We start from the raw sequence: 26152 nt of genomic DNA on the forward strand, positions 1-26152 counted from the left end.
GACTATAACTCACTTTCACAGATTTTTACTTCGTCGGAAAGTAAGACTTGGCCACTGGTTGATTCACGAACCTATAACAATATATACATATATATCAAAGTATGTTCAAAATATATTTACAACACTTTTAATATATTTTGATGTTTTAAGTTTATTAATTCAGCTGTCCTCGTTAGTAACCTACAACTAGTTGTCCACAGTTAGATGTACAGAAATAAATCGATAAATATTATCTTGAATCAATCCACGACCCAGTGTATACGTATCTCAGTATTGATCACAACTCAAACTATATATATTTTGGAATCAACCTCAACCCTGTATAGCTAACTCCAACATTCACATATAGAGTGTCTATGGTTGTTCCGAAATATATATAGATGTGTCGACATGATAGGTCGAAACATTGTATACGTGTCTATGGTATCTCAAGATTACATAATATACAATACAAGTTGATTAAGTTATGGTTGGAATAGATTTGTTACCAATTTTCACGTAGCTAAAATGAGAAAAATTATCCAATCTTGTTTTACCCATAACTTCTTCATTTTAAATCCGTTTTGAGTGAATCAAATTGCTATGGTTTCATATTGAACTCTATTTTATGAATCTAAACAGAAAAAGTATAGGTTTATAGTCTGAAAAATAAGTTACAAGTCGTTTTTGTAAAGGTAGTCATTTCAGTCGAAAGAACGACGTCTAGATGACCATTTTAGAAAACATACTTTCACTTTGAGTTTAATCATAATTTGTGGATATAGTTTCATGTTCATAATAAAAATCATTTTCTCAGAATAACAACTTTAAAATCAAAGTTTATCATAGTTTTTAATTAACTAACCCAAAACAGTCCGCGGTGTTACTACGACGGCGTAAATCCGGTTTTACGGTGTTTTTCGTGTTTCCAGGTTTTAAATCATTAAGTTAGCATATCATATAGATATAGAACATGTGTTTAGTTGATTTTAAAAGTCAAGTTAGAAGGATTAACTTTTGTTTGCGAACAAGTTTAGAATTAACTAAACTATGTTCTAGTGATTACAAGTTTAAACCTTCGAATAAGATAGCTTTATATGTATGAATCGAATGATGTTATGAACATCATTACTACCTTAAATTCCTTGGATAAACCTACTGGAAAAGAGAAAAATGGATCTAGATTCAATGGATCCTTGGATGGCTCGAAGTTCTTGAAGCAGAATCATGACACGAAAACAAGTTCAAGTAAGATCATCACTTGAAATAAGATTGTTATAGTTATAGAGATTGAACCAAAGTTTGAATATGATTATTACCTTGTATTAGAATGATAACCTACTGTAAGAAACAAAGATTTCTTGAGGTTGGATGATCACCTTACAAGATTGGAAGTGAGCTAGCAAACTTGAAAGTATTCTTGATTTTATGAAACTAGAACTTTTGGAATTTATGAAGAACACTTAGAACTTGAAGATAGAACTTGAGAGAGATCAATTAGATGAAGAAAATTGAAGAATGAAAGTGTTTGTAGGTGTTTTTGGTCGTTGGTGTATGGATTAGATATAAAGGATATGTAATTTTGTTTTCATGTAAATAAGTCATGAATGATTACTCATATTTTTGTAATTTTATGAGATATTTCATGCTGGTTGCCAAATGATGGTTCCCACATGTGTTAGGTGACTCACATGGGCTGCTAAGAGCTGATCATTGGAGTGTATATACCAATAGTACATACATCTAAAAGCTGTGTATTGTACGAGTACGAATACGGGTGCATACGAGTAGAATTGTTGATGAAACTGAACGAGGATGTAATTGTAAGCATTTTTGTTAAGTAGAAGTATTTTGATCAGTGTCTTGAAGTCTTTCAAAAGTGTATGAATACATATTAAAACACTACATGTATATACATTTTAACTGAGTCGTTAAGTCATCGTTAGTCGTTACATGTAAATGTTGTTTTGAAACCTTTAGGTTAACGATCTTGTTGAATGTTGTTAACCCATTGTTTATTATAACAAATGAGATATTAAATTGTTATATTATCATGATATTATGATATATAATATATCTCAGTATGATGTATATACAGTTAAATGTCGTTACAACGATAATCGTTACATATATGTCTCGTTTCGAAATCATTAAGTTAGTAGTCTTATTTTTACATATGTATTTCATTGTTAATACACTTAATAATATATTTACTTATCATTTAACATAATTAACCAAGTGTATCAATATCTTAATATGATTCATATGTACCTAGTAAGACGTTGTTATAACGATAATCGTTATATATATCGTTTTCGAGTTTCTTAAATTAATAGTCTCATTTTTATGTATATAACTCATTGTTAAAATACCTAATGAGATACATACTTATAATAAAAACATGTTAACTATATATATAACCATATATATGTCATCGTATAGTTTTTACAAGTTTTAACGTTCGTGAATCACCGGTCAACTTGGGTGGTCAATTGTCTATATGAAACATATTTCAATTAATCAAGTCTTAACAAGTTTGATTGCTTAACATGTTGGAAATATTTAATCATGTAAATATCAATCTCAATTAATATATATAAACATGGAAAAGTTCGGGTCACTACAAGCCTTGGGGTTTGAGTACTAATGGATGTTGTGAACATCAATGTCGTGTATTGTGCATAGCATATTATATTGTTTGTGTTATATGCTATTGATATACTAGCTTGTGATATCGGAGTCTTGGCGTTATACTTTTTGATGGTATGTTAATTATATTGCTAGTATGTATGCGGAAATGTTGTAAGTGATTGCAAGTAAGTAAGTGATATATGTATATGTATAATTATTGCATTCACTAAGCGTCATGCTTACTCTCTCGTTGTTTACTCTTTTTAGGTTCCGGCATGGACAAGGGTAAGGGTGTTCGGTTGGATTAGTGGCCTCCCGCTTTGTTTTGATAGGGTACGCATTTGTGATGTTTAGCTTTTGAAGTTTGGCCAAGATGAGGGTAGTTTAACCCCAAACACCATGCTCTAGTGTAGTTTGGAAATTAAACTCGTACCTTCGAAACTTGTATTTTGAACGGAACTCGTAAAACGGCCGAGAAACTCAATTTTATTGTAGAAATCTCTTAGTTTAATCTATATTGACATGTTGTAAAAGGGTTACGTTTGAAAGTGGTGGGAAGCGTGTTTTCCGCTCATGTAAGATGAGCACGGTGATCAGTCCCTGGTAGATCATTGGGACGCCGTCCTAAAAGGCTGGACGCCGTCCAAGCCTTCAGATCTGGATGCCGTCCAGAATGCTGGACGCCGTCCAAATGAATTGAAACGGAATTTTTTTTTTTGGTCGTATTTTTGGCAAACGAGGGTTGGGTTGTTACAATTAATAATACATGCCACTATATTTTATGATATTAAGTGAACTTTATAAAGTTTATTACTTAAGATATATAAAAGTATATTTTTTATCATATATACTTTAATATAAAATTTTATTAATAAATGACTTTTATTATTTACTTTAATAAAATCTGATAAATATATTTTATATTTAGGTTATATAATAAACACGTATAGATTTTGGAAATCATTTTGAGTCAAGTTGAAACAACCCAACCTGCATTCAACCGACAAAAGATTTTTTTTTTTTTTTTTTTATCAATAACGTGCCATTCGTATGATCGCCAATGTAAACCATTTCATACAACCCGTTTAAACGTACAACATGTTTAAAGTTTACATCATGGGCACGAAGACCCTTAATCAAAAGTAATACAAGTTCGATCCATAATTGGTAGTTTTAAACCAAACGACACTCGAGCATGGTTTGGGGCTAAACTACCCAAAACGCCTAGGTCGACTTCCAAAAGCTTCCTCAGGCATCAATACGGGAATATCTAATTCCCAGCAACCCCTTTTCCCTTATCCCCATTGGTACCTAAAAAGTAAACAATGAGAGGGGTAAGCAAAGCTTAGTGAATGCAATAATTATATATATACATATACAACTTACCTACTTGCACTCACTTACACAATATCCGCATACATACTAGCAATGTAATTAGCATACCATCATAAAGTATAACGCTAAATCTCCAATAACACAAGCTAGTTTAATAATAGCATATATGTAGTGACCCGAACTTTTCCATGTTTATATATATTAATTGAGATTGATATTTACATGATTAAATATTTCCAACATGTTAAGCAATCAAACTTATTAAGACTTGATTAATTGAAATAGGTTTCATATAGACAATTGACCACCCAAGTTGACCGGTGATTCACGAACGTTAAAACTTGTAAAAACTATATGATGACATATATATGGTTATATATATAGTTAACATTATATTATGATAATTAAACATATCATTAAGTATATTAACAATGAACTACATATGTAAAAACAAGACTACTAACTTAATGATTTTGAAACGAGACATATATGTAACGATTATCGTTGTAACGACATTTAATGTATATATATCATATTAAGAGATATTCGTACATCATAATATCATGATAATATAATAATTTAAAATCTCTTTTGATATTATAAACATTGGGTTAACAACATTTAACAAGATCGTTAACCTAAAGGTTTCAAAACAACATTTACATGTAACGACTAACGATGACTTAACGACTCAGTTAAAATGTATATACATGTAGTGTTTTAATATGTATTTATACACTTTTGAAAGACTTCAATACACTTATCAAAATACTTCTACTTAACAAAAATGCTTACAATTACATTCTCGTTCAGTTTCATCAACAATTCTACTCGTATGCACCCGTATTCGTACTCGTACAATACACAGCTTTTAGATGTATGTACTATTGGTATATACACTCCAATGATCAGTTCTTAGTAGCCCATGTGAGTCACCTAACACATGTGGGAACCATCATTTGGCAACTAGCATGAAATATCTCATAAGATTACAAAAATATGAGTAATCATTCATGACTTATTTACATGAAAACAAAATTACATATCCTTTATATCTAATCCATACACCAACGACCAAAAACACCTACAAACACTTTCATTCTTCAATTTTCTTCATCTAATTGAACTCTCTCAAGTTCTATCTTCAAGTTCTAAGTGTTCTTCATAAATTCCAAAAGTTCTAGTTTCATAAAATCAAGAATACTTTCAAGTTTGCTAGCTCACTTCCAATCTTGTAAGGTGATCATCCAACCTCAATAAATCTTTGTTTCTTACAGTAGGTTATCATTCTAATACAAGGTAATAATCATATTCAAACTTTGGTTCAATTTCTATAACTATAACAATCTTATTTCAAGTGATGATCTTACTTGAACTTGTTTTCGTGTCATGATTTTGCTTCAAGAACTTTGAGCCATCCAAGGATCCATTGAAGCTAGATCCATTTTTCTCTTTTCCAGTAGGTTCATCCAAGGAACTTAAGGTAGTAATGATGTTCATAACATCATTCGATTCATACATATAAAGCTATCTTATTCGAAGGTTTAAACTTGTAATCACTAGAACATAGTTTAGTTAATTCTAAACTTGTTCGCAAACAAAAGTTAATCCTTCTAACTTGACTTTTAAAATCAACTAAACACATGTTCTATATCTATATGATATGCTAACTTAATGATTTAAAACCTGGAAACACGAAAAACACCGTAAAACCGGATTTACGCCGTCGTAGTAACACCGCGGGCTGTTTTGGGTTAGTTAATTAAAAAATATGATAAACTTTGATTTAAAAGTTTTTATTCTGAGAAAATGATTTTTATTATGAACATGAAACTATATCCAAAAATTATGGTTAAACTCAAAGTGGAAGTATGTTTTCTAAAATGGTCATCTAGACGTCGTTCTTTCGACTGAAATGACTACCTTTACAAAAACGACTTGTAACTTATTTTTCCGACTATAAACCTATACTTTTTCTATTTAGATTTATAAAATAGAGTTCAATATGAAACCATAGCAATTTGATTCACTCAAAACGGATTTAAAATGAAGAAGTTATGGGTAAAACAAGATTGGATAATTTTTCTCATTTTAGCTACGTGAAAATTGGTAACAAATCTATTTCAACCATAACTTAATCAACTTGTATTATATATTATGTAATCTTGAGATACCATAGACACGTATACAATGTTTCGACCTATCATGTCGACACATCTATATATATTTCGGAACAACCATAGACACTCTATATGTGAATGTTGGAGTTAGCTATACAGGGTTGAGGTTGATTCCAAAATATATATAGTTTGAGTTGTGATCAATACTGAGATACGTATACACTGGGTCGTGGATTGATTCAAGATAATATTTATCGATTTATTTCTGTACATCTAACTGTGGACAACTAGTTGTAGGTTACTAACGAGGACAGCTGACTTAATAAACTTAAAACATCAAAATATATTAAAAGTGTTGTAAATATATTTTGAACATACTTTGATATATATGTATATATTGTTATAGGTTCGTGAATCAACCAGTGGCCAAGTCTTACTTCCCGACGAAGTAAAAAATCTGTGAAAGTGAGTTATAGTCCCACTTTTAAAATCTAATATTTTTGGGATGAGAATACATGCAGGTTTTATAAATGATTTACAAAATAGACACAAGTACGTGAAACTACATTCTATGGTTGAATTATCGAAATCGAATATGCCCCTTTTTATTAAGTCTGGTAATCTAAGAATTAGGGAACAGACACCCTAATTGACGCGAATCCTAAAGATAGATCTATTGGGCCTAACAAACCCCATCCAAAGTACCGGATGCTTTAGTACTTCGAAATTTATATCATATCCGAAGGGTGTCCCGGAATGATGGGGATATTCTTATATATGCATCTTGTTATTGTCGGTTACCAGGTGTTCACCATATGAATGATTTTTATCTCTATGTATGGGATGTGTATTGAAATATGAAATCTTGTGGTCTATTGTTACGATTTGATATATAGAGGTTAAACCTATAACTCACCAACATTTTTGTTGACGTTTAAAGCATGTTTATTCTCAGGTGAATATTAAGAGCTTCCGCTGTTGCATACTAAAATAAGGACAAGATTTGGAGTCCATGTTTGTATGATATTGTGTAAAAACTGCATTCAAGAAACTGATTTCGATGTAACATATTTGTATTGTAAACCATTATGTAATGGTCGTGTGTAAACAGGATATTTTAGATTATCATTATTTGATAATCTACGTAAAGCTTTTTAAACCTTTATTTATGAAATAAAGGTTATGGTTTGTTTTAAAAATGAATGCAGTCTTTGAAAAACGTCTCATATAGAGGTCAAAACCTCGCAACGAAATCAATTAATATGGAACGTTTTTAATCAATAAGAACGGGACATTTCAATATAACCCAAGCAATACGATATGCTACACTATAACACAACATTGATGTTCGCAACATCCACTAGTATTCAAGATTTCAAGGCTAGCCCTACGAATGGTATCGTCAACATCGAACTTAATTCCCATTCGTCCTATTAAATGTGGTATCTTCAACATCGAACTTAAACCCACACATGAGGTATCGTCAACATCGAACTTAAACCCTCATCGAAGATCACTACAATAGTGATATGGCTTCGTCAACATTGAACGTTAAATCCATACATGAGGTATCGTCAACATCGAACTTTAACCCTCATCCAAACAAACAATAACCTCTAGGATATGGTATCGTCAACATCGAACTTTAACATATACCCCACAAGCAAATAAATCATATACATACATATATAATTATTCCACTCACCTTATCGCCTTTGGTGAACTAGAAATCAAGCTCGCGACCTTCACTGTAAGGCACCTATCACATTATGCATTTAATTAACATACAATCTAGTGGACTAACCACCAACACTTAACTCTTTAGCATTTAATGATCTAAATGCATTAAATGACTTTCATCCACCAAAACCCCATTAATGGCCATGACTCATCATAAATAACTAAAAACTAGTTATTAGAGTCTACTAACACCAACTAAAACAATTGATGGGTATTTCATACCCATCTCACCCAACTAGGTCAACCATTACTCATTTGACCCATTTTAACACTTAGACTTACAATTTTAGTTAAACTTAGCCCATTAACACTCTTTCATCATTTTACAAGTGTATTAGTGACTAATAACATAATTAACAATTACAAATCCCAATTTACGTGACCAAATCCTAGATCAACATCATTTGGGTTTCCTTACATCAAATTAACCCAAATTCACCCCTTTAAGTCCCCAAATGGGTCTTACAAGTCTCAAATGGCCAAATCCTAGCCATAAGTTAACTAAAACTCAAAACACGGAGTTAAGACTTACCAACACTATCCACTCGTACCTAAGAATGAGGAGAACAATTTTACTTCTTGCTCCAAAGATCAAATCTCAAATCTTCACTCTCAAATCTCACTTTGAATTCAAATGGGTTTTATGTTTGAGAGAAAAATAGAGAAAGAAAATGGAAAAGAAATGAATAAAAATGGATAAGTGGCTGAGATTTAGAGTCCCAATCAGATCCACACGCAAAAAGACGGAATTACCCTTGGACTCCCTATTTAAAAAGCTGAAATCGGATCAGTTTGACAGCAAGGTCGCGGCGCGACCTCCAATTGCCGCGGCGCGACGATTCACATAAAATTTAGGCTGTTTGAGCCACCTCATGACTCTGATTCGATTTGATTATCGTGGCGCGGCCAGCACCCTCGTGGCGCGGCATTTGCCCTCAACTGACCACTTCGACAACTCTAAACCAACTATCGATTTGTGCGACTTTTACGCTTCGTTCTCGCTTCTCATACACACCTAATCTTCATCATAAGGCCTCACTCGACTTAATACACTCTTAAACCATGTGTATGCTCATACACACACATACACATTCACATGCGTAATATATACATATACATATAGTCAACATCAATTTAACACTTAAGTCATTAAATCGCATACACATATGAAATATAAACGTTCTAGCGATTAAACACACACCTTAAGACATGTATGAAGAAAACGGGATGTTACAACTCTCCCACACTTGAATCGGAGCGCGTCCTCGCGATACAAGCCGCATGACAAGCCGGAAGGTAAACCAAAACGAACTCTTCGGATTCCCATGTAAACTCGGAACCCTTTCGATGACGCCATTGCACTTTGAAAGTTCTAACTTCCTTGTTTCGCAACATTTTAACCTTCTCATCAAGGATTGCAATCGGCTCCTCAACATACTCTAATTTGTTGTTCAAGGCAATCTCATCTAACGGTACCCAAGTCGAGTCATCCGCAAGACACTTACGGAGATGGGAAACATGAAATGTATTATGGATTCCTGCAAGCTCTTTGGATAACTCTAGTCTATAAGCAACCTCACCAACTCGTGCCAAAACCTTGAAAGGACCAATAAACCGAGGAGCTAACTTCCCTCGTTTTCGAAATCGAATAACACCTTTCCATCACGAAACCTTCAGCATCACCATGTCACCTTCTTGAAATTCAATCGGTCGCCTTCCTTTATCGGCATAAGATTTTTGTCTATCTTGCGCCGCCTTAAGTCGAGCCCGAATCATCTCAATCCTACTATTCGTCTCTAGAACCAAATCGGTACTCCCGATTTCTCATTGACCCACTTCACCCCAACAAATAGGAGTTCGACATCTACGCCCATAAAGCATCTCATAAGGTGGCATTCCAATACTAGTGTGGTAACTATTATTGTACGAGAATTCCACCAATGGTAAGTGCTCATCCCAACTACCGCCGAAATCAATAACACACGCCCTTAACATATCCTCCAACGTTTGATTTGTACGCTCGGTTTAACCGTCCATTTGAGGATGATACGCCGTGCTCATTTTCAATTGAGTACCCATATCTTCATGAAACTTATTCCAAAACCGAGATGTGAAACGAGTATCCCGATCCGAAATAATAGATATAGGAATCCCATGTCTCGATATCACCTCCTTGATAAATAACTTTGACAAAGCCTCGACGATATCGTTTCCCGAATGGGTAGAAACAAAGCACTTTTCATCAACCGATCAACTATCACCTAAATCGAATCAAATTGGGTTCTCGCTGTGATGTTATGCGAGGTGTATACGAAATCGTTATATTTTTACTACGAAATACTATTAAATACGATAAAATTTTACACAAGTTATTTATTTATTTATAGAGTGGATATACCTAAACCTTGCTACAACACTATAGGCAGTGTACCTAATCGTACAGTAGTGTAGTTTTTAGTAAGTCCGGTTCATTCCGCAGGGAGCTAGCCAAGTTTAACGCTATATTTTTTTTAAAAACTATATTTGTATATATATATATATATATATATATATATATATATATATATATATATATATATATATATATATATATATATATTGTAACGACCCAACCCGTTATCCATCTAAAAACGTGCTAAAAAAAAAAAAATTCTGGGACAGTTCATCTGGATGGCATCCAGCTATCTGGACGGCGTCCAGCTCTGAAGGACTGGACGGCGTCCAGCCATCTTGGACGGCGTCCAACTACACTAAAAAGTTCTGATCAGTTTTACAATTTTACGTGGGCGAAAAACCCGCTTCCCGCCACTTTTAAACCAAAACACTTTCACAATATGTTATAATAATTAAACCTAAGAGTTTTCCATAATAAAACCGAGTTTTGCAACCCCGGGCCCACATCGACCCAAATTACAAACAAGTGACCATTTCGACCCATTTAGTTTAATTCAAAACATATACCGAGAATGGTGATTGGGATACGCTACCCAATCCTAATCAAATCCGAAAGCAAACCTTCTAAAGCAAATACAAAAGTCCACTAGTTCCCACGCTTACCTGAGCCACCGCATCCATGTAATCTATAAAAATGTCAACAACGAGAGGGTAAGCTAACGCTTAGTGAGTGAGAATATACTACATACATATATATGCATAAAATGGACATGCCACACAATTAAACAAATACCGCATACCGGAGCATCCAAGCATAAAGGCAAGCTAGTCTAAGCATACCGTACAATCACTAAGCAACGAGCTAAAGGTACATCAACAAAATATAAGTTCACCAACGACGAGGTGAACAACGCCAATAAGCTACACCCGGAGGGTTAGCTACATCACAACAATGCATTAATATATAACAATATATAAACGCCCAAGGTTAACCCCTTAACCTAATACCGAAAACCGAACACCACAATGAAGATTGGCCGAACTACACGAGCCTTAGTAATCCGAAACCACACGAGATTACTCTCTTCAACAAGACAACATCGAGGTTGGCCGAACTACACGAGCCTTAGTAATCCGAACTACACGAGATCACTACCTCAATAAGATGACCGAACTACACGCGTCACCGTGAATCCGAACTACACGAGATTCACTTCCGATAAGATGACCGAACTACACGCGTCATCATGAATCCGAACTACACGAGATTCACTTCCGATAAGATGACCGAACTACACGCGTCATCGTGAATCCGAACTACACGAGATCCACTTTCACAATTCAAAACCCACGGTCAAGGGATTATAAAATCCACCATATCGGGGTTATCCACAACACAACAATATCAACCCTTCGCCATTGGGGTTATATACTCCACATCACAAACACGTGTGATAAAGTACACACAAAACGTGTACCTCGCCAAAGGTGGTCAACCAAAACGCACAATCGTGCCAATTGGACCTATACACAAGTCCATCATATCCACCTATATGTGAAGTGAGCTCTAAAACTGAGAACCACTTCACCCGACCCGCACCCATCCTACACATACATATGCACATAGGATATTAACACTCACCTTGTCGCCTTGATGAATGCAACCGAGAAATCCGAAATCGCCAATGGAAAGTACCTATTCCATTTATCACATAACAATAACACAATTAGGGTGGATATACAAATCAACCCAAATTGACAACTAGTGCACCTTCGACCCAAATGCACTTTCAAGCACAAACTGCGCCCAAACTAACCAATATTCACTAACACGAGTGAAAATGGTCCTAACACACCGATTAAACCCGAACACAAGTGTTAAACACGTGTCTCGCCCATTTTGACACCAAAACCCTAAATTGACCCATTTCAAGATTATTCAACAAAACACACCCAAAAGTGTTCCAACACTTCCATAATCACTAAACCTAGTGATTAAACTCAAGATCAAAGCCTAATCAAGGCCAAAACGTCAACCAACCCAAAACCCGCCAAGTGACAAGAATAACTAGTCACCATGAACCTACTTCATCATCTAAAAGGGTTTTACAACAAACTTGCTCAAAACCCTAACTTGAATATCAAATCTAACAAATGAAATTCGGAGTTTGAGCTTACCAATACTACCACAACGTAGCAGCGAACGAGATGAGCAACTTTAGAACCCGAGCTTTGGTGAGAAACCGACTCCTTCTTCTCCAAATCAAGCTCTCTCTCTCTAAACCCTTACTCTCTCTCTAAATATGGTTGAGAGTGTTTTGTTGGTGAAGATAAGGTTGAATGAGCTCAACCTTTTCCCATTTGTGGCTTAAAACCGATCACCAAGTGAAAAGACCAACATACCCCTCTAAATATCTTAAAATCTCACAGCTGCCTCGACAGACCAACTGGACGGCGTCCCAAATATTGGACGGCGTCCAGCTCTTCTTTGCTGGACGACGTCCCAAATCTTGGACGGCGTCCTGATCAACTGAAATGGAAACAGGGTCTTACAACTCTCCCCCACTTAGAATTGATCACGTCCTCGTGATCTTCGTTACCTACCCGAACGGACCTCACTCAACGGTCCTCAAACACCAGTCCCAATCCGACTTTCCTAGGCAACTCTTCCCAATGAATCACCTTTAACAACTAAAATCGTCACACGCGATTTATCAAATCACAATTCGAGCACTAAAACCTTCCTCATTCCCCCACATCGGGAAAACTCATCCAATCTCGAACCGAGATATCAACCCTCTAGCATACCATTACCAAGTACAATGCTAAAAGCAACCAAGTCAACCTAAGGTCAACAACACGAAACGATGGAGACCGAACCAAATGAATCCTTACAGATAACACCCATCACTAAACATCCCTTGTAGTGCGCAATAGGACCCATACACAACTACCGTAACATCATAACAAATGGTTAAAACCGATAGCGCCCAAACCGACTATGGCAACGCTAATCCAAAGGTGTACCAAAATTGACAATCGTCACACTCGTAACAACATGTGAGCGAAGCATGGCTATCGAATCACTAATCCTACAACATGGTTCTCACCACCCCACCATTGGTGTATAAAACAACCAATAGATCAAACATCACTGTCCTTACTGTAGTGACCCAAACTTTTCCATGTTTATATATATTAATTGAGATTGATATTTACATGATTAAATGTTTCCAACATGTTAAGCAATCAAACTTGTTAAGACTTGATTAATTGAAATATGTTTCATATAGACAATTGACCACCCAAGTTGACCGGTGATTCACGAACGTTAAAACTTGTAAAAACTATATGATGACATATATATGGATATATATATATATATATATATATATATATATATATATATATATATATATATATATATATATATATATAGTTAACATGATACTGATGTTTCGCGAGGTGTATATAAAATACTATTAAATTTTACAAGGAAATACTTATTAAATAGATACAATTTTACATAAGATATTTATTTATTTATAGAATGGATATACTTAAACCTTGCTACAACACTTATAGGCAGTGTACCTAATCGTAAAGTAGTGTAGTTTTTAGTAAGTCCGGTTCGTTCCACAGGGAAATCTTTAAACAAAGCTTAACGCTATATTAGTTTACTTTTATAAAAATACAAATATATATATAAGTAATATTATTATTATAAAGGGGGGGGGGGGGGGGTTTACCGTTTAATGACCGGTTTGTCGATTTTAAAACTTTAGTCGCAGTTAAAACCAAATGTAAAATATTAAAAATAAATACAAGATTTAAATTAAAGCGTAAAGTAAATAACGATAATGAAATTGAAAATTATAAAAATGCGATAAAATAAACTTGCGATAATTAAAAAGTACGATAATTAAAAGTGCAATTAACTACAATAATAATAAAAATGTGATAATTAGAAGTGCAATTAAATATAAAATAAAGGAAATTAAATATGAAATAAAAGAATTATGCTTATTTAAACTTCCGTAATCATGATGTTTGACGTGTTGATTTTAGTTTTATGCGCATGGGTTAATTGTCCTTTGTCCTGGATTATTTAATATGTCTGTCTGGTTTTTGTCCATAACAGTCCATCAGTCATAAATATAAAGTGCGAGTGTCCTCGTCAAATTATCCTTATACCCGAAGTTAAATATTCCAACTAATTGGGGACTTAAACTGTAACAAGATTTTAATACTTTGTTTAATAATTACACCAGAATGTCGACTGAGTGTAACCCAAGGTTTTAATATTTTGTTATCAATTATACCAAGTGTCCTTGTACATAATTTCACCCCTGTTTTAATTATTCTAGTGGCTATTAATCCATTCCCGTGTCCGGTTAAATGAACGATTATTCGTACATATAAATACCCCTCCCATCGTGTCCGATCGAGTGTATATGGTAATATATAAATACGTCGAATTATAAGTTTGTATATTAAATTAACAAGGTATTGTTTAGTTAATATAAAACCCATTAATAACCCATAGTCTAATTTCCACAAGTGTCGTTCTTTTATCCAAACCCAAATTATGGTACAAAGCAAAAGCCCAATTACCCAATTTTAGTAATTAGCCCAACATCATGATTACTTCGGATTAAATAAGCATAATAATAACTTAGCTACGAGACATTAATATAAAAAGGTTGAACATAACTTACAATGATTAAAAATAGCGTAGCGTTACACGGACAGAATTTCGACTTACACCCTTACAACATTCGCTAACATACCCTTATTATTAGAATTATAATTAAAATTAAAATATAAATTATAAATATATATATATATTTTACGATATAGATAGAGAGATGGATGGATATATGATGATTAAAATGCTCAGAATTCGGTTGGCTTTATAGGGAGTTTCAAAACTTGGGGCTCCGCGACTCGCGGCCCTTTTGGCCTTCAAACTCCGCGAGTAGCGGAGATTGAAATTATAGCTCAGTCCCTTTTGGAGTCTTTCTTGCCGACGGTTTTAAATATAAATATAATATATTAAATAATTATAAGAATTATTTAAATATTATATTATATTTATGTTAATAGTTGACTTGTAATTTTTAGTCCGTTGCGTCGAGCGTTGAGAGTTGACTCTGGTCCCGGTTCCGGATTTTCGAACGTCCTTGCGTACAATTTAATATCTTGTACTTTGCGTTTTGAATCTTGTACTCTTGTAATTTCGAGACGTTTCTTATCAATAATTGGAACCTCTTTGATTGTCTTTTGTACTTTTGAGCTTTTTGGTCGTTTGCGTCTTCAATTCGTCGAATCTGTCTTTTGTCTTCACCTTTTATTATTTAAACGAATATCACTTGTAAATAGAACAATTACAACTAAAAGCTTGTCTTTCTTGAGGAATAATGCTATGAAATATATGTTCGTTTTTAGCATTATCAAATATTCCCACACTTGAGCGTTGCTTGTCCTCAAGCAATATCGTCTTGAAATACTAGAATCACTTCTTTATTCTTCACACTTTGTACATCAGTGATTTCTATACGGTAGTATAAACAATGGTAGTAACGATATGGTTTACAGTCCCACATGACTATAAAAATTTAGATCCATTAAGGAAATTGGATCTTTATGAAAACATTTGATCTTTTGAAAATTAAATCTAGTTTTTACCCTAGATAAGTTTTCCGGAATAACCCTTTACCGGTGTTTGCAAAATATTTTTGTGGGTTTGGTGGGTTTCAGATTTGAAAATTTTAGCTCAAAACTTGCGGTTTTGTGTCACCCACTTGCTAACCTTGTATTTGGGAAGCAACACGTCCAGTTTACTTGCTCCGTATATTACCTTTCGGTAAACTACCGTCCGGTTGTAAAGGAAAGCGTTGAACAAGCAACTGTTAAGGCAATGTCTAATGACATGTATTTGATTATGGTCTATAACGTGTCGGACGCAATTACTATCCTTGGTAGGAGCAATAGTAAAGCTCACCCTTATAATTTTTCGGTCTGGCACAAGGTCTTGTCTTTGACCATGCTATGCAACCACCGTTCTTATGGTTGACACCCGATTTTGTTCAGGTGACCTAATGAATTCCAGGTGAATTCCTAGGATTTTACGTTCAATGGTAATGAACGCTTTGAAAATAGGGTTTTCAGAAAACAAATCGGTTTGTAATTTTGATCAAAATATTTTCTCGTTCAAGCTCGAGTTTAGATATCATTGAATTCCATGAGTTTGAATTCTCAATCTTTAAGGTTAATCTCTAGGATTGAGTAATATCAGGCTTAAAAGCTGATTTTTAATCTTTAAGGAGATTATCCTTTCTGGGGATCTGATTCATTAGTCTTATCCAGCTAATTTGCATGGTGCCCCCCCATTTTACGAGATAAATCCTTCTCATGGTTAGGATAAATCTGACCACTTGGCGACCCTGTTTAATGATGAGGTCCGTGGATTTCCTGCTGATTTTAGTGATGACTTTTCTAGATTTTTTGTCAACCTACAGCTGGTCTGGACGACAACTTCATGACCTAAATCAAGAAGCGCGTTTCTTTTTTCGGAAGACTTTACTTCCTTTTAATGATGGAATTGATTCACCGTGTAGATCCATCTTTCTTTTCTTTCATCGGGTAAAATAGTTTAGTTTAGTCCAAAGCAAAAGTATTTTCAGTTATTTGTTACAGATATATGTGACATATGTTTAAGATAACTTGGTAAATTTTCCCACACTTGGCTTTTATTTTCCTTTTTATCGTCCTCTATTCCATTTTAAATGAATTTTAACATTTTGGTTTGTTTCTCAATTTATGTCCTTTCCGAGGTAACAATAATTTCGGTGTTAAAACCTAGTTTTATCGTTCATAAATATGTATAAACATGATTTTGAGTTCATTTAATTGAAAATTTTTTTTAAAAATTTTACTAGAATTGGGTAGTCAGTATATAAGACTAGGGCTGTTCTTTATTATCAGAGAGCACTAGATTCTAATACAACTACTGCTTTACTAGTATTTTTAATGGTAACCAAGTGTTTAAGATAAAAATTTTAAAATCCGAAAGAATTTAACCCCTTCCCACACTTAAGATCTTGCAATGCCCTCATTTGCAAGAAATCAGTAACAATTTAAATTATTGAGGGTGATTTTTGTGAAAATGATTAAATTTTTACCAAAGTTTCCAAATATATTGGCGTTTGTTTGCTGAATGATAAATGGTGCACATCATTTGTTCATTCCGTCTTGTTGTTATTTCACATATATTTTGCATCTTGTCATCAAAATTAGTTGCTTTTGCTGAACTTAATGCCAGTCTTTGAAAATGCATTGTTTTACCCTGTTGTGTACATAAGATAAACTGCAAACATATATACATATTTTTGAAGTTTGGTATATTACCCCACATTCAAAAATTATTAAAATCTAAGAATAAAAGTTAGACAATTATAAAAACTATTACAATATTAACAAAAGTATTAAACGTATCAATCATTACAAATTACAAAATAAAAAAAAAATAAGTAGACTAGGGATGATATTGATACCAATAGGGGTTCCAGGCATAACCATAGGTGCTATAAAATGCTTCGGTAGGGTTATACGTAGGATATGGTGGCTGCATCTCTATAGACCAGGGAGGGAAGATGGGTTTCGGTGTAGGAATATAGTTTCTACCTATATGTTGGCAATGAGCTATGATTTGGTTCTGATGAACTTGCCAATCTTCAAATGCTCCCTGTCTAGCATTTTCGTACTCCTGAGAAGCTATAAACCTTTGCATTTCTTGCATCTCATTCCCCCCTCCTACATTACCTTGCTGTTGGTTTCTCTCAACATGTGGATGTCTACCATGGTATTGTACTGCGGCGTTATTTCGCCTCTTCAAAACTTTCGCACCATGGTATACATTTAAACCTATAGTATCACGAGGTTCTGGTTCTACTACTAATAATCCCCCCGACTTATATCCACACCGAGATATTCACCAATCAAAGTAATAAAAATACCACCTCCTATTATGCTATGCGGTCTCATCCCCCGAACCATAGCTGATAAATAATAACCCACACAATATGGTATACTTACAGCGCTTTGTGGGTCTCGAATACACATATGGTAAAACAAATCCTGTTCATTTACTTTTTCCTTGTTCTTACCCCTTTGTGTAATCGAATTAGCTAAAAACCTATGAATTACTCTTAATTCAGCTCTATCTATATCCAAATAAGAGTAATTTCCCCCTTTGAAACGGTGATGGCTTGTCATTTGACTCCACACACCGTGTGTATCAAAATTTTCATCTATCTTTCTACCATTTAGTATCAACCCTCTACAATCGGCATATGCTAACTCCTTAGGCGTATATATACGTAAAGCCTGAGCCATGTCTAGTAAAGACATGTGGCGCATCGAACCGCCTAACAAAAATCTAATAAAAGAACGATCGGTTAAACTAGCTACCCGATCATTCAACTCTATACTATACAACAATTCTTCACACCATACTTTATATACAGGTCTACGCATGGTGAATAAACGTACCCAGTCATTAAAAGTAGAATTACCATACCTCTGTACAAGTAATTCTCTAATTGGCCCGGCCAATTCTACAGCTTCTAAGGGTCCCCATTCTATGACCCTCGGTACCTCAACAACCTTAGAATGAAGAGTATGCAAACCCCTTTGATATTTTCGATAATCTATCCAAAGTCTGTCAAATCTCAGGTTCGGGTGCAACTCTTCCAAGTGCATATCAGAAAAGGTCATGACTGGATGAGGTATATCCTGCTTGTAGTAGTTATCCACCTCCTGTTGTTCCGCATTCTCAGCAGGAGCATTGTGAGCTTGGGATGAAGATTCACCCCTTTCAGTCTGCAAAACGCATCAAACACAATTTTTGTGCATCCAAATATGCATTAGTGTCAGCAAAATCATCAATCAAAATAATTACAATGACATGATCAATTTATATCAAACTTAAGCTCATTTTCATATTTTCATCAAATCTACACTTTTTCAAAATAGCATATACGAAAATGTTTGCCAAGTTCATAAGCATTCAACTCAAACAACATGTCAAAATAATCATTACTAGCAATTAAACAAGTTTCAAATGGCATTATCTCTCAAAAATCAAGTTCATGAATTTTAGACTTGAAAAAGTCCACTTTAATTCTCAAAATCATGTTTAGGCTCAAAGTTTGTATCATTTAACTACCTAGACATGTTACACTACTTAATTTAGCAACAATTCATGACAAAAATCGGCCATAACCTGTTTATATCAAAAAGCCCCAAATTTGCTCAAGAACACAAACCCTAGATTACTCAAAATTTGAAGTTTAAGGCTTCTAATCATGTTAAACAGCATCAATCTAGGTTATACAAGCATAATACATAAACAATTTAATCATAATTACACTAAAAAGCATTAAAATCAAATTGGGGAAAAAATTGCTCAAGAACACCAAATTTCGGATTAAATGGTGTTTAGGTGTAGAAATTTACCATTTTTCTTGAGTAATTCCTAGATAGCATCCTTCTCAACATGATTTTAGTAAAAAATTTGGTGATTAACGGTTAAAAATTGTGATTTTGGGGTGTATTTTTCGGGTTTTTGCGTGTTTATGTTCGCAGTATTTGTGTGTTTTGTGGGTTGGGACTGATCTGTTCCAGCTCTTTATTTTTTTCTGATTTTTGGTCCTCCCGCGACTCGCGGCATTTAAGCCATCAGACTCCGCGAGTCGCGGAGTTTGGTATATATATATATATATATATATATATATATATATATATATATATATATATATATATATATATTTTAACATTTTTTAATGTTTTTGGCATACTTTAATTCAATAAGATTAAAAATAATGATAATAAAAGTTCTCGTCCCTCCCTTGGGTAAAGCAATTTCGGTTCAAAGACCTAGTCTTCAACTTACGACGAATTTTAAAAATCATATTTTTAACTTAATGAGATAAAGTAAATTTTTTTGTTTTTAAATTCACACAATTTAATTATAAAATTCAAAATTAATATTAAAAATTCACACCAAACTTACAATTTAAAATGCATAAAATTAAAAATTCATATTTTTAAAAATTAAAAATTCATATTAAAAATTCACACCAAACTTAGAATTTAAAATGCATAAAATTAAAAATTCATATTTTAAAAATTAAAAATTCATATTAAAAATTCACACCAAACTTACAATTTAAAATGCATAAAATTAAAAATTCATATTTTAAAAATTAAAAATTCATATTAAAAATTCACACCAAACTTACAATTTAAAATGCATAAAATTAAAAATTCATATTTTAAAAATTAAAAATTCATATTAAAAATTCACACCAAACTTATAATTTAAAATGCATAAAATTAAAAATTCATATTTTAAAAATTAAAAATTCATATTAAAAATTCACACCAAACTTACAATTTAAAATGCATAAAATTAAAAATTCATATTTTAAAAATTAAAAATTCATATTAAAAATTCACACCAAACTTATTTTAATTTTTCAAATATTTACAATTTTAAAAATATTGATTTTGCAAAGTTTACAATATTTATAAAGGGTTCAAATATTAATTTTAAAAACATGGTAAAAACAAAATTAAAAATCTTTTTGGCTTTTTATCCCACTTTAATCAATCAAATATTATCAAAAATATGCGCCCCTCTTTTCGGTAAAGTAATTTCGGTTCCAAAATCTAATTTAACTCATGACGAATTTTTGAAATATTTTGGGTTGATTGATTAAAGATATTTATACCTTAAGAATAAACGTTAAATTTCGCAGTGATGTAATAAATTTTTGAATGATATCAATAATTTCGGTCGCCAAACCTAATTTTATTCAATACCAATTTAATACTTTTTAGCGAACAAATTAGCGTTTATTATCAAAAGGTTAAAAAAAATAAAAAATAAAAATAAAAACTGTACAGACTTACCTGTGAAATAGATTTCTTAGTTATATGATCTATCACATTCATAAGATAGTCGGTTTAATTGGTTTTCCATAGCTACATAGGCGTAACCTCGAGCATTCAGTGTCTTTTCTTCTAAACATATGAATGGTCCGTCTCTGCATAAAGTAACAAATTTGGTGTTTGAATAGGTTTGATTATTTGAACATTTACCTCCATGTGACCATTTTCCGCATTTGTGAAATCTTTCTAGGTGTCGTGCTCTTCTTTTCGCTGCGGATTTTGATTTTCCTTTACCAAATTGTAACTTATTATCTTCGCATCTGGATTCTTTTCTAACTCCGTCCATTCTTTCTCTGATTACTGATACTAGTTCACTCGGTAGTATGTCATTATTACGTTTAGTGATCAAAGCGTGTAGCATTAGACCATGGTTTAGTTCACAGGCAGTCTTCATTTTGTAAAAACCTAAAAAAATAAAAATTCAGAATGGGGGGAGAAGACTAGTTCTTTAGGGTCTGCTAGGGAAAGACCATTCGGGTTCCATTTTCGAGAACTACACGAAAATAGACAATCTAACTCTAACAGAAATACATATTATCCTTTAAAGACTTGATTCTCCCCACACTTAGTTAGCTGTGGTGTCGAAATTGTGATTAACTTCGTTGTCAACTTCCCTCGGACCATGTATGTAATGTTTAACTCTGTGACCATTAACTTTAAATTCAATCCCATTTGAATTTATTAATTCTATCATTCCGTATGGAAAAACTCTTTTGACTATGAATGGTCCAGACCATCTTGATTTCAATTTTCCAGGAAATAGCTTGAATCGTGAATTGAAAAGAAGAACTCTGTCTCCTTCTTTAAATTCTTTTGAACTTCTGATTCTTTTATCATGCCATTTCTTCATTCTTTCCTTATAGATTAACGAATTTTCGTATGCTTCATGTCTTAATTCTTCTAATTCGTTTAGTTGACTTAATCGTAGACGTCCAGCTTCATGTAAATCAAGATTACATGTCTTCAAAGCCCAAAATGCTTTGTGTTCAATTTCTACTGAAAGATGACATGCTTTTCCATAAACAAGTCTAAAAGGTGTGGTTCCAATTGGAGTTTTGTAGGCTGTTCTAAAAGCCCAGAGTGCATCCTCCAATTTAATGGACCATTCCTTCGGATTTGATCCTACGGTTTTTTCTAGAATACGTTTTAAAGCTCGGTTGGTATTTTCAACTTGTCCACTTGTTTGTGGATGATATGCGGTGGAGATTTTATGAGTTAGTCCATATCTTTTAAGAACTTTCTCAAGTTGATTATTACAGAAATGAGTACCCCGATCACTTATTAAAGCTTTCGGTGTTCCAAACCTTGCAAAAAGACGTTTTAAAAAGTTGACTACAACTCGTGCATCGTTAGTTAGGAGAGCTTGTGCTTCCGCCCATTTAGATACATAATCAATGGCTACGAGTATATATAGATTATTATGAGATTTTGGAAATGGACCCATAAAGTCAATACCCCAAATGTCAAATACTTCACATACTTGGATGACATTTTGTGGCATTTCATCACGTTGACTTATTTTTCCGGCTCTTTGACATGCATCACAGGATTTGCAAAGAAGGTGTGCGTCTTTGTAAATTGTAGGCCAATAGAATCCAGCTTCATAAACTTTTCTTGCTGTTAGTTGAGGCCCATAATGCCCTCCTGTTGGTCCTGTGTGACAATGGTTTAATATTTTACTGGCTTCATCTCCAAATACATATCGGCGTATTATTCCATCGGGACAACTTTTAAACAGATGAGGATCTTCCCAGAAATAGTGTTTTATATCACTGAAGAATTTCTTTCGTTTTTGGTACGATAATCCTTTTTCAAGGAATCCACAAACTAAGTAGTTTGCATAGTCTGCAAACCATGGAATTTCTTTATAATCTATCTTCAATAGATATTCATCAGGAAAGTTGTCTTGTATGGCCGATTCATTCAGAACTTCTAATTCAGGATTTTCAAGACGAGAAAGATGATCAGCGGCGAGATTTTCTGCTCCTCTTTTATCTCGAATTTCAATATCAAACTCTTGTAAGAGTAAGATCCAACGGATTAATCTTGGTTTAGCATCTTGTTTTGAAAATAGGTATCTAAGAGCAGAATGGTCGGTATAGACCACCGTTTTTGCTAGAACGAGATATGATCAAAATTTGTCAAAAGCAAAGACAATAGCAAGGAGTTCTTTTTCAGTAGTTGTATAGTTCATTTGTGCTCCTTGTAACGTCTTACTAGCATAATATATAGGTTGAAATCGTTTTTCAATCCTTTGTCCTAAAACGGCTCCCATTGCAAAATCACTTGCATCGCACATTAGTTCAAATGGTAGATTCCAATTTGGTGTTATCTTGATCGGTGCATTAGTGAGTTTTTCTTTAAGAATATTAAAAGATTTGATACACTCATCTGAAAAGATGAATGGAGCATCCTTTTCTAGGAGTTTATTCATAGGAGTGGCAATTTTAGAAAAATCTTTTATGAAACGTCGGTAAAAACCGGCATGCCCTAGAAAACTCCTAACTCCTCTAACATTGGTGGGATGTGGAAGTTTAGCAATTACATCTACTTTAGCTCTATCCACTTCAATTCCTTCTTTTGAAATTTTATGTCCAAGAACGATGCCTTCTTTAACCATGAAATGGCATTTCTCCCAATTAAGTACTAGATTTGATTGTTTGCATCTAATTAGCATTCGTTCCAGATTAACTAGACATGATTCAAATGTATCACCGAAGACTGAAAAGTCATCCATGAAAACTTTCATGCATTCTTCTATCATGTCGTGAAAAATCGCCATCATGCACCTTTGGAAGGTTGCTGGGGCGTTGCAAAGTCCAAATGGCATGCGTTTGTAAGCAAAAGTACCATAAGGACACGTGAATGTGGTTTTATCTTGATCTTCGGGTGCTATTGGAACTTGAAAATATCCGGAAAATCCATCTAGAAAACAATAATAACTATTTCCGGCTAATCTTTCCAACATTTGATCTATGAAAGGTAAGGGAAAGTGATCTTTTCTGGTGGCGTCATTTAATTTTCTATAATCAATACATACACGCCATCCTGTTACAGTCCTAGTAGGAATAAGCTCATTTTTCTCATTTGTAATGACAGTCATGCCACCCTTCTTTGGCACGCATTGAACTGGGCTTACCTATGGACTATCAGAAATTGGATAAATTAAACCTGCATCTAGCAGTTTAATAATCTCTTTCTTAACTACATCTTGCATATTAGGATTTAGTCTTCGTTGGCATTGCACATACGTTTTATGACCTTCTTTCATAAGGATTTTATGTGTGCAATACGAAGGACTTATTCCTTTAATATCATGAATCTTCCATGCAATGGCTGATTTATGAGATTTCAACACAGAAATGAGTTGTGATTTCTCATTTTCAGTAAGAGAAGACGATATTATTACAGGTAATTCAGATTCACCATGTAAATAAGCGTATTCCAAATGGTTTGGAAGTGGCTTTAACTCTAATTTCGGTGGTTCTTCTATCGATGATTTATATCGATATCTGTCTTCTTCTTTTAGCATTTGAATTTCTTCTGTTGTTGGTTCATATCCATTAGCTATAAGTGTAGCTAACATTTCAGCTTCATCAATTGGTTCATTACCTTCTCCTAAAGAACATTCTCCTGTTCCTTGTAATTCTGGAAATTCTTCTAATAATTCTGCATGTGCATCTATAGTTTGAATATAATAACATGTATCATCTGCAGATTGTGGTTGTTGCATTGCTCTATCAACTGAAAAGGTAACACTCTCATCCTCTATACTTAGGGTCAGTTTCTTACCGAACACGTCTATCATTGCTTTAGCCGTGTTTAAGAATGGTCTTCCTAATATGAGAGGAACTTGAGAATCTTCTTCCATGTCCAAAACAACAAAATCTACTGGAAATACTAAAGTACCAACTTTAACTAGCATGTTCTCCATTATCCCTCTAGGATATTTTATTGATCTATCGGCTAGTTGTATGCTTATTCTGGTTGGTTTCAATTCTCCAAGGTCTAGTTTAGCGTATAGTGAATATGGCATTAGATTTATACTAGCACCTAAGTCTGCCAATGCTTCTATTGAACTAAGACTACCCAGAAAACATGGAATTGTGAAACTTCCTGGATCAGATAGTTTTTCTGGTATCTTATTCAACAGCACTGCTGAACAATTAGCATTCATGGTAACAGCCGAGAGTTCTTCCATTTTCTTTCTATTTGAGATTAGATCTTTCAAGAATTTAGCATATCTAGGCATTCCTGAAATCACATCAATGAAATGAAGATTTACATTTATCTGTTTAAACATATCCAAGAATTTGGATTGCTCGGCTTCAAGTTTCTCTTTCTTCATTTTACTCGGGTAAGGAAGTGGTGGTTGGTATGGTTTAACATAAGGTTTATCCTTAGCTGTGTTATCTTCATTAACCTTTTCAACTACCGGTTCTTTTTCCTTATCTTGATCAGGTTGTGGTTCTTATGGAGTAGGAATAGCTTCATCAGAAGTTACAGGTATTTCCGGTGGTTTAAGTGTTGTACCACTTCTTGTGGTAATAGCTTTAGCTGTTTCATTCCGGGGGTTAGAATTTGTATCACTAGGTAGACTTCCCGGTTTTCTTTCACCTATTAACCTTGCTAGGTTACTTACTTCTTGTTCCAGATTTTGAATAGAAGCTTGTTTATTTCTAAATGCTTGAGCATTTTGTTCATTAGTTTGTTTTTGAGATGTGAAAAACTGCGTTTGAGTTTCAACTAGCTTCGTCATCATATCTTCTAAATTCGGCTTTTTATCATCGGTTTGTTGTGGTGGTTTGTTTTGAAAATTAGGTCTTTGCTGATTGTAAGTATTATTGGATACTTGTTGATTGCTAGGACCTTGTTGGTTGTTGTATGGAATATTTCGATTATAATTCTGGTTTTGATTGTAAATCGGTCTTGGCGGT

This window comes from Rutidosis leptorrhynchoides, chromosome 7 (genome assembly GCF_046630445.1).
Source record: "Rutidosis leptorrhynchoides isolate AG116_Rl617_1_P2 chromosome 7, CSIRO_AGI_Rlap_v1, whole genome shotgun sequence".
NCBI lineage: Eukaryota > Viridiplantae > Streptophyta > Magnoliopsida > Asterales > Asteraceae > Rutidosis > Rutidosis leptorrhynchoides.